Source organism: Eupeodes corollae, chromosome 1, assembly GCF_945859685.1.
Source record: "Eupeodes corollae chromosome 1, idEupCoro1.1, whole genome shotgun sequence".
Classification (NCBI taxonomy): domain Eukaryota; kingdom Metazoa; phylum Arthropoda; class Insecta; order Diptera; family Syrphidae; genus Eupeodes; species Eupeodes corollae.
The window spans coordinates 100,477,210-100,488,504 of NC_079147.1; the positions used below are offsets into that span (position 1 = coordinate 100,477,210).

At 35.6% G+C, this 11,295-nt stretch overlaps 1 pseudogene; it reads right to left on the minus strand.

The window, feature by feature from the left end:
- Positions 1 to 247: 247 nt before the first annotated feature.
- LOC129943115 (jerky protein homolog) lies at positions 248 to 1,022 on the minus strand (annotated as a pseudogene).
- Positions 1,023 to 11,295: the final 10,273 nt, after the last annotated feature.

Consider the following 11,295-nt stretch of genomic DNA (forward strand, 5'->3'; position numbering starts at 1 on the left):
AATTTTGACATTTCTCGACGCCATGAAGGCATGTCAGAGCGTCACGTAAATTAAATTTTTTCAACATCTTTTCAACATCTCGCCCTTTTTTGTTAGATAACATCTGACAAAAGGCTTGTTCGGTAGTGCAACTTTGTGAGAATTATTACATTTTGATCCATTGGTTGAATAAGTGGTGTTGCATTTGGAGGAATGAACATTGTCCGAATGCAGCCATCTTCGCTTTGAAGTTCATTTTCAGGTGGATGACTTGGGGCATTATCAAGAATAAGCAATGACTTTTCTGAAAAGTTATTATTCTTCATAAACTCCCGTACCTTTAAAAGAGATCTAAGATCGCAAACTTAGTTTTTAAATCATAACTAGTACCTGTGGAACAAATTCTGAATGAAACCAGTTTTTAAAAATTTCTTTTGTCATCCATGCAGTCTTTGAGTTGGTGTATGTCATTGGAGGCCTAAAATTCTTGAAGCACCTGGGATTTTTTGCCTTTCCAATGGTCAGAAGTTTTAACTTGTGCTCACCAGTGCTGTTCGTGCATACCAAAAATGTAAAGCGATCTTTTGCAATTTTTCGTCCGGGAGCTGATCTTTCACCAGAGTGGACAAATGTTTTGCTTGGGATCATTCTCCAAAATAGGCCATTTTCATCGGCATTATACAATTGTTGTCGGCTGATACCGAAGTCGGCCATAGTATTCTTTATTTTCTGTTTAAAGGGCAGGACAGCGTCTTTATTAGAGCTCAGTTTTTCTCCACTGATTGCTAGAAGCCGAACTCCAAATCTAGCTTTGAAATTATTAATCCATCCATCACTCGCGTTAAATGAAAATAGCGTGCAATTTTTTGGCCTTGGTTTTCATCATTATCCCTGACACGGGAACATGTCGGTCTCGTAGCTTCAGGAACCATCTATATAAAGCCGCTTCCATTTTCGGCATTTCTGATTTATGCAATGTTTTGCGTTTTCCGCTCCAGAAATTGATGTTTTACACACTCTCGAAGTGATTGCCTTACCTTTTTTTTTATTCCAACAATCGTGGATATAGCGATTCAATATTTTGTTGCAATGCTTCGATAAGATATTCCATTTTTTATGTCATCTAACACAGCACACTTTTGTTTGAGGTTTAAAAACTTAACTCTACCTTCCACGGGAGGCATCTTTCCTCTTCAAAATTCACTTTTAACTGAAGAATTTACACAAACTGTAAGCAAACCACGCCCAAAAGAACCGTTACCAAAATTTAATACAGTTACTAAACAATGTGAAGACGAAATAAAGGGTGAGAAGTAGAAAAAAATCGTATAAAAATAAAGCGTTCATCTTTTCGAGTACCCAGATTTCAACCCGTTCATCTTTTGGAACACTGCAATGGTGAGGAAAACTGTTCATGTTATAGAACCGTTCATGTTTTCGAGATTCTACTGTAATATAAAATTTAATTCAAGTTAACGAAAATGTTCAAATTTTTAAGAAATAACCACCCACGCAAATTTTTTGAAAGTCCTTTCTTCATTATTATCTGCACAACAATATTTATTTGAAGTACATATCTCTACTGGTTCTTGAGATATGGACTGCGAAAAAACGTCGCGAACGTAGGTACACACAGACATCTCTCTAAAAATCTTTTATTTCAACTCGAGGGACCTTGAAATTTTTCAATTCGACAAATCGGACCGAGTTTTAAGTTACTGGCCGCCTGGAGATTTTAATCTGAAAATAATTTAACTACTGCAAGAGAATGGACAGATTTTGACCCACGACATAAGATTGAGGTTTGTAGTCTCTTGCTTTTTGAACAGTTCCAAGTTTGGAACTAAAAATTAACAAGCTCTTTGCGATAAGTTTCCCTTCAAAGAATGCAGCTAATTGCAAAAAAAGTTAATCATGTTGTCTAAATCTGAAAAATTCAAAGAAAATGGAATAAAAAGACTTTTACTGAATTAAAGACTTCAAGTGAAAGAATACAGAATACGAAATGATTGCAAACCTTGAAGTCCTATTTTCTAGGTATGTTCGAAGAATGCAGTTATTGAATTCAAATCATAAAAAAATGCATTCGCAAAAGCTTGCGTTCGCTTACATACTTGTATTTTCTAGGTAGAACTATCGCAATGGGCCTAAGACGCCCTAAGTGTGTCCTTTTCCATCATGGACAGCCACTTTAACCTAAGTAGAGCTAGAGCTTAATGCTATAACCATTAATCGAACATAGACTGGATACAAGGTACCAATAGTTGAAAATTCATTTAAAAATATATCCAAATTCTATAAGTTAAAAAAAACTTAACTAAGTCTTCTCCTAAACTAATCTAATTTATTGCATGTGGATCATATCATTATAAACGAAATAATTAGGACCATTTCTTGTCTTCTAAAAAACATTGGACTTTGAAAATAGTTTTGCAATCAACTCTTTCAAACAGACCAAAAGTAGGTATATACAAATGCCCAAGTCCTGCATAGGATACTCTGCTCTGGCACACTTCAAAAGAATCATCAAAAACGAAAAAAAAACTTTTCCAAGAAAAAAGAAAACTTTTCGTCTTAGTGTTGTTCTGTTCTTTTATTTTTAACGTACAAACATGGATAAGGAATTGAAGATATAAGGACGAAGACGATAGGATAGCGTGTGCGTTGTACAATGGGCGATATGGGCTATGTCGAGGTTGGAGGCAGTGGTGAACCTACGAGAATTGGGCAAACGGCGAACCAATAAACTCTGCAGAAAGTCGAAACGTGGTTATTCTCTTGAAGGTTTCTTTTCTTTTTTTCTCATTTTATTTTTGTTCATTGGTCTAGAATAGAAGTTCAAATAAAGCTATAGAGTCTTCTTTATATATCTACAAAAGTTTATATACATCTTTAGATCAGAGAAGCAAAAGAATAACACACACTATACACATTGATGCGAAGGGCAAACTTTAGGGGCTTGATTTAGTTTTAGATTTCGCAAATTGAATGAAATGAATACAAGGTGCAAGGGCGGATTTGAGCATCAAATAGAAGACTTTTCAATGTAGGTAGGTAGGTTAGGTACCTTATACGTACATGATATAGAACTTTTTCAAACTTTGGTCCAATGTTATTTTTCTACGAAATCAACTTGCTTTTTTTTAAATTCCTTAAGGAACTTATGTCCTGTCTTCATAAAACCTAAAAGGTGAGTTGGTGTACGCAGCACGATGTAAGTAAATTCGAGTACCTACTTATAGAAAGTCATATAGTAGATAAGGTAAATAAAGTTCTTTTTTAGTTTAAAAACTATTTCTTATACATATTTAACATTTATTAATATAAAGATTTTACAATACTGTACGTCTGCCAGAACCGTAATTTAATGCTTCTAGACTATTTTTCTTAGGCCTACAAATTTTCCGAGTAAATCCCGATGTTATGTGGTTCAGGTCATCTAGACCTAGATTCTACATTTCCTAGACCAACTGAAAAAAAGCTGATGATGGTATTTAGGGAGTCCTGAATGTATGACGAACGTTAAGTTACATTTTATTATGACCTTGGTTCATTTTTCGGCTTTAAGATCGGCGTTTGCATTAGAAATGTTTTGAGAATTGTTGCAGTGATTTGTGAAAGAACAATTAAACTATGTATTATGAAAGGTGGGTTTATAACACGGTAGATATTATTAACTTCCCATAGAAAGTTATTGTAATGAGTCCGATTTGTAGAATTGAAAATTTTGACATTTCTCGACGTTTCTGCTAACTAGGTCAGTATCGCTGTACAGCCCGTACAGTTCGTAGTTATATTTTCTCCTCCATTCTCCATCTATGCGTACGGGACCAAAAATCACGCGGAGAATTTTTCCTTCGAAGCATCCTAAGACGCTCTCATCTTTTTTTGACAGGGTCCCGCCCTCAGCGCCATAAAAGGGAACCGGGTTGATGAGTGTCTTATAGATGGTGATTTTAGATGCTCGAGAGAGGACTTTACTTGTCAATTGCTTTCTTAGTCCAAAGAAGCAGCGATTTGCAAGAGTTATTCTTCGTTTGATTTCAGCGCTGGTGTCATTGTCTGTGATAATAGCGGTGCCTAGGTAGACAAAGTCCTTAACTACCTCAAGTTATAGCTGTCCATGGTGATGTTTTGTCCAAGACGTCGTTGTTCAATGTCCTTTTTTGATGACAGCATAGACTTGGTCTTGCCCTCATTCACCACTAGACCCATCTTCTTCGCTTCCGTCGCAATGCTCAAAAACGCTCCACTGACATCACGCTTTGATCTTCCAATTATGTCAATATCATCTGCGTATGCGAGTAATTGGATGGACCTTTGGAAGATTGTGCCTCTAGTGTTGACGGTTGAGTTTTGCACAATTCCGGAACGATGTTGAAGAAGTCGTATGACAGTGCATCGCCTTGTCTAAAACCTTTTTTGACATCAAATGCATCGGTAAGATCTTTTCCGACCTTGATAGAGCAGCGTGCATTCTCCATCGCCATTCCGCACAAAAGGATAAGTTTGACAGGGATGCCAAAACTAGACATTGCTCGGTAGAGCTCTTCCCTATGGATGCTGTACGCGGCTTTAAAATCGATAAAGAGATGGTGGGTATGGTTTTGAAGCTCCTGGGTTTTTTCTAAGATCTGCCGTAGTGTGAATATTTGGTCGATAGTGGACTTTCCTGGTCTGGAGCCACACTGATAAGGACCAATCAGGTTGTTGACGAATGGCTTCAGACGTTCACATAATACGGCAGAGAGGATCTTATATGCAATAAGGAGCCTAATGCCTCTGTAGTTGGCGGAATTTAGAGGATCTCCTATTTTATGTATTGGGCAAATTATGCTGAGATTCCACTCATCGGGAATTGTTGATCTGCGTCGATGAGGTTGAGTGGTTCTATCTCCTTTACAGTGGAATTCAGTTCGTCATCGCTGATATATAATTTGGAGAAGTGGTCTTTACATATTCTCATCGACTGCGATTCTACTACGATGTTCCCCTGATCGTCTTGATCTTCGGTTCGTGGCTGATAACCTTGGGAGGTTTTGTTTACCTTTTGGTAAAATTTACATATTAACCTCATTCCTGTTGTGACATCCCTCTATCTCCTCGATCGCGCGCTTCTCGTGCTCTCTTTTTTTCCATCTAAGAAGCCGGTATTCCTCTCTCCTCTTCTGCTCTTTTTGTGCAGCGCCGTTTTGTATGCCTGTTGTTTCGCTGAGTGCGCTTGCCGGCATTCGTCGTCAAACCAGGGGTTTAGCTGTGGTGGCCGTGTGAAACCTAACACTTCAGAGGTGGCATTTCTGATGGTTGCAAGGCAATGTTGTCACTGGTTTTCAATGCTCAATACAGGCAGCATAGGACTCCTTAAGAGGTTATTAGAGACTCGATCAAAAAAGGACATGGTAGTCACTTGAGATTGTAGGCGTCTAACGTCGAATCCTCTCGCAGTACTTGTTTTGGATTGGATCGGGATTTCCGAAGCCGTACCTTGGCTACAACGAGGTAGTGCTCCGAGCCAATGTTGGCCCCTCGGAATGTTCGGATATCCTGTATACTGGAGAAGTGTCGTTGGTCAATCGTAATGTGGTCAATCTGGTTGACTGTTAATTTATCAGGAGATTTCCATGTCCACTTGTGGATGTTTAGATGTGTGAACTGGGTACTAGCTACCAGAACGTCTCGCTCCGGAGCGAAATCGATTAGCTTAAATCCTTTGTCGGGGTATTGTCGTGCAGGCTGTATCTCCCGATTATTCCATTATCCGTCCATATTCGCAACTAAAGGTATTTTTTACGTGGCTAGGAAGTCACCCCGACGGCACAACCCCCAAACTGGAGGGCCAGATCCTTAGTATAACTCCAAGGACGGGGAGCCGGAAAAACCGCTCCTTATAGGCCTGGGCTCCGACTATGTCGAAGAAGCCCTATAAGGTGTTCACTAAGCAGTTCAACCTTACTGGAACTGTAGACGCCACTGTTGATTCGATCTCGGGAATTCCTCTGCTCCCGTCTGGATAAGGAGAGGTGCCTTAGTTGAAACACCTTTCCTCTCCCCCTCTCTCGTTTGCTGCCCACAACAACTTTCCACTGGGGTTGGAACCCAATCTCCAGTTGAGGTACTAGGCACACGGTGTTCACCATGGGGAGGTGAGAATAGGAGTTGATAGACAGAGTTGGGCTTTGAGATAAACCTGTGGACGCTTGTGTCCTCTTGAATGCATATGTCTACCATTTAAACATTGGAGCAATTAATGCGTTTTTTAAATTAAAGATAGCGCTCCAATAGGCTTCAAATCTATACTTATTATACTTTAATTTAAAAGTGTTCTCCATTCATCATCAATTTCATCGACAAGTTCTTCTTGAATTAAATTTGGAAACAATTGTATAAGCGAAGTAGGGCTAGGGGATTTATTTTTTGGATCGGCTTGAAAAACTTAATTTTTTTTCTTATTTTCGTACATAAACCGATGTAGTAATCTCTTCACTCTTTTTATATTTTCTACAACTTCACCTGTTAAGCCCCCAGAGCAAACTAAAATGTTAGACTGTGCGCCAAGGTGGATTTCTTTTGAGTCTAAAAAGCAATCAATCAATTCGTTTTTCACAAAGTTAGACAAAATAGTTTTAAAATAAATTTTTAATGTTGAAAGCAAAACGTGAATACCCGGTTCTTTAGACTGGTATTCAACATTAATTTTGATTGTAAGTTTTAAAATGTACTGCAAGAAATATAAGTATAATTTTATTTCATCCGTCATATCTGCATAAATATTAAATGCTATGAATTTAGTCTGCATTCTGTTCCAGGTGATATGTGATGAAATAATGTTTCAACGGAACCCACTCTTCTTAAATTCGCGATACAACACTTTAAAGCGATAGCCACCTGGTACAGGATGTTTTTAATATTTTGTGGGCATTGATGACCTTCCCCAACAAGTTATCAAAGTACCTGACTATCAGTACCTTAACAATATTATGCTGTGGAGCAATTGCTTTGATCAATAAAATAAGTGCTTAATAAGAGTAAAAGGCAAATTGCATTGGAGAAGGAATAAAATGATTTGTAGCTCTGCTGCCTTTAATTTTTTACTTTTGATGAATTCTTCCTCATCCGTTTGGAAAATTTGTTGTTGTTTAAGGGATTTAAAAGAGTTTTTGTGTGCTTCGGAGTCTTCATGGCGTTTTATATTTCCAATATTGGTTGTTATAAATTTGGCATAACACTTACAAAATGTTTTGTCTTCGCTCTGTGGTGATGTTTTTTTTTCCAACCACGGATCTATTTGAAGCCATATCATGCGGAACTTTTGTTTTCGTGGATGGTCTTGTTGGTCCGGATGGAGAAGGTGAACGTACGTTTCTTGATCGCAAATTTGTTTTTAACCAACGCAGAATTCGATTTTTCTGTCGACAGACATTCTTCAGAGTCGGAAACATCTTTATTCTCAACAACCTTCTATGTATTTATGTAATAAAATTTTTGGAGAAACCAAAGACTTATATCAGCAGTTTCACAAGCCACCTGTAATGAATTTTATTGTTTAATATTTATTCAAATAAGAAAATTTATGTATTCATATCTTACTTCTCCATTGATTTTTATTTTTGTTTTTCCAATGCAGATTTTTCCTATAAAGGGCTGTATTAACGCCAGCGGAGCCAAAAACTTAAGAAAACAAAACACGGACACGTGAACTGAAAGTGAAACCGTAAATTGTCTGTTAGATTGATTTGCGTACGAGCAGGGGAGAGAAGACTATATGGTGAATACTTTTGCAAAAGTGTATGTAAAAAGTCATCTATGTGCAAAAGTGTGCCATGCCATGCCATTCTTGTTTGTGGAATGTGGACTTCAGATTGTGGAATGTGGAATTTAAAAGTACATTTTCATCGAAAAAATTTGAAGTGATGCCTTCCGTATAAGTTTTTATCATATTTGGTTTTATGAACAACGAATTTGGAAAGCAATACAAATGGCAATACAAAAACGAAAATGCAGTAAAGTGATACCAAATAAACATTTTTTTTTAAATCGAATTAGAGTTTTTTTTATAAATAAAAAAAAAACTAAAAAAAATATTTGTAACCTACAACATTTTATGAACTGAAAATCATTTTATCTCCAAAATGATTTTATGCAACGAAGAAAAACGTTTTGAACATTGCACAGTGGGCACCCGCATATACAAACCGCGGTCAAAAACATAACACATGCTTTTTTTTTAAAGTTAAACACTGATTATTATTATTTTTATTTGTTTTAACTTAAAAAATAAAAAAGAAAAATTAACAAATTCATAAAAAAAATATGTTGGAAGTTGTATTTTAATTTTTTATAAAAATTACTTTTTTTTTAGAGGCAATTTTCTCAAATTTGAAATTAGCGGGTCGGAACTTAAAAGAAGTCTATTTAAAAGGTCCTTATTAGTGACTACCCTTGACATTTTTCTTGTGTGATTCAATCGGTAGTTTTTGATGTCCTTATTTCTGGCTTCCTCACTTAACTCGCCTATTATCCAAGTTTTGCTCTGAATTCAGCTTGGGATCGAAGAATCTAATCCAAGCATTGAGTGGGGATAAACCAAAACGTAAATTGTTCTCATTGACTTTTTTTAAATGCATAATTCAATGTTGTTCATTTCCTTTGGTGTCGCTCCACATATGTAACATTTTAAAGATGTTTTTTCGTTAAGTGCGTTGCAGACTTTTCCATCAACCATAGTTGTTAAACGTAAGTTATTAGCGACTGTCCATTCTTTATCAGTAATAGTTATAGTTAAAGCCTGCGAGGTCTTTATTTTGTCAGTATAATATTGCTCTTCAAAAACAGATACAGCAGTAGTTTCTTTTTTAAATTGAAATCTAATTGGCCGACAGTATCGTGATGAGGCAGTTCGAGGATTTTTCACTGATAGTACTTTAAAAGGCGTTGCACTCATTACGTTTCACGCAAAGCTGTCGGTTCTCGATATTTTAGCCATACGTCTTCGTTTACTCCGCGCAGAACATTCTTGGAAACTTTTTTTTAGGACGACTGATGTACTTGGATAATCTTTGTTAGGATAACTTAAAAAGACAGTCTCAGATTTGTCAAAATGTCAAGCCAAGATGAATAATTTCTTATAGTTGAATTTCGTCAGGCCTTATTGTTCTTCTAAAATTCTGTTTACTTTTTGCATAGAAATAAATCCGGTCATAGAGGTGATCAAATTCAATATTATCAACACCTTGATAAGTCCAACTGTGTTTAATGTTTTCCAGGATTTGGCTGGCTTGTGTTGGATGATTTCTTCGACTTTCAAGCCATTTATCAAACACAAAATTGCGTTTAACTACGCATTGATAACCAGCACCTAGAAAAGATAAAACGATAAGTTAAAACCGTTTTTTTTTTTAAACCGAAAATTAACAAAATATGGTTTTTATATTACCATAACTCGAAAAAGGGAAAAAAATCTTCTTTTTTGAAAAACTGGAATACTCTTCTACATTTTAGTTACTCTTTTGTAGTGGGCACTCTAAGGAAAACGAACTAAATCTTTAATTTACTGTTAACTGAGATCAATAAAAAGTTACAAAAAGTACATCCCGTAGGGGTCCTATTACATTGACACCTTAAGTTATTAAAATATAAAATGTATGCTTTTAGAAAGTATTTACCAAAACAAAAAAATATTGCTCACACTTAATTTAAAAGAATCATCCCAATCACAAGTTCCCTAATAAGAAAAGCACCGTTAAGCGAGCTGAATGTTTAATTATGTTTTAACTTTAAATGACTATAAGGGAATGAACAAAAAACAATGCGTACGAGTTTTTTTGGTTTTGGTTTAACGGGATTTTTAAGAACCTGATGAACGCGTCTTTGAGCTCTTGATTAGTGACATTTATTTTTTTTAATTTTGGCATATGGAGGTACCACTGTGATTTGGTACAGTTTAAAGAAAAAGGAAATTACAGCTTTTTTTTATAAAAAATTAAAACAAAAAAAAAAAAACATACCTCAAACATCACCTTTTAAAAAATTTAAAATATTGGTTTTAAATTTATTTTATCTCACAGAAAATATTATTAAAGGCCCTTTTTTATAAAAAAAATATAAAATTGTCAAAAAATAGTACGAAAATTTTATAAAAAAAATATTGAATATCGAAAACAATATTTTCTGTGATATAAAAAAAGTTTGAAGACAATATTTTTAATTTTTGAAAAACTATTTTTGTCGAAAGTAAATTTTTACCAAGTCTTAGTAATGTTTTTATTTAGTCACGTTTTTATTTTTTGTTAATAAACTGTCAATTCGATATTTTTCAAAATTTTAATGAATGTTGACAACAATATTTTTTGAAAGAAAAATATAGTTTAAGCGAATATCTCAAGTTTTTTTTTTTTTTTTGTATCTGATGGAAATCTTCAAAAGACACTCGGTAAGAATCGGTACCGAGTAGTGTGGGACTCTTACCGCACTAAAACCACCGGTGAATCAGGACCAATCTATGAAAGATCGACAAATGATTTTTATTTCTTAATTTTTAAATCGCATTGGGGGAAGTTTAAGGTTATAACACTTTCCCGTAGCTTTTAGACCATCAGCTCATGAGGCTTGGTTCTTCTTAATCTCCGAACATTGTCTCGTACATTTAATACGGTCTCCATTTCAGAGTTAGTATGACTTTGCAGTGGCTGATTTTGTGATACAGCGTGTTTCTTAAAAACTTCTGTAACCATTTCAATTTGAAGGTCACGATGTAGATCGCTATTTCTTATATACCAAGAGGCATTTATTGTTCCACGAAGGACCTTGCTTTGGAATTTTTGGATGGGTTCAGCATTTGTTTTCTTTGTACAGCCCCATAGTTGGATGCCATATGTCCAAACGGGTTTCAATACTTGCTTATATAACATTAGTTTGTTCTGGATAGATAGGTCAGAGTTCTTTCATTCCAGTACATTTTTCTGTACTTCAAGTTTAGTTCTTCTCTTTTCTTTTTGATGTGTTCTTTCCATTTGAGCTTTGCATCCAAATTCATTCCAAGGTATTTGGCGGTATTGGATTAAGGTACTTCTGTACTGTTTATAAAAATTGGAACATTGTTTATGTTTTTGTTTGTAAAGTTTATATGCGTCGATTTTGTTTCGTTTAATTTGATACGCCATTTGTGCGTCCAATCACTAACTTTATGGACTGCATTTTGCAATTTTTGTGTAGCCTTCGTAACGGATTTATCTGGCACCAATATTGCAGTATCATCAGCAAAGATGGCCATGATAGCGTTGATGTCCACTGGAATATCCCTTGTATATAACATATACA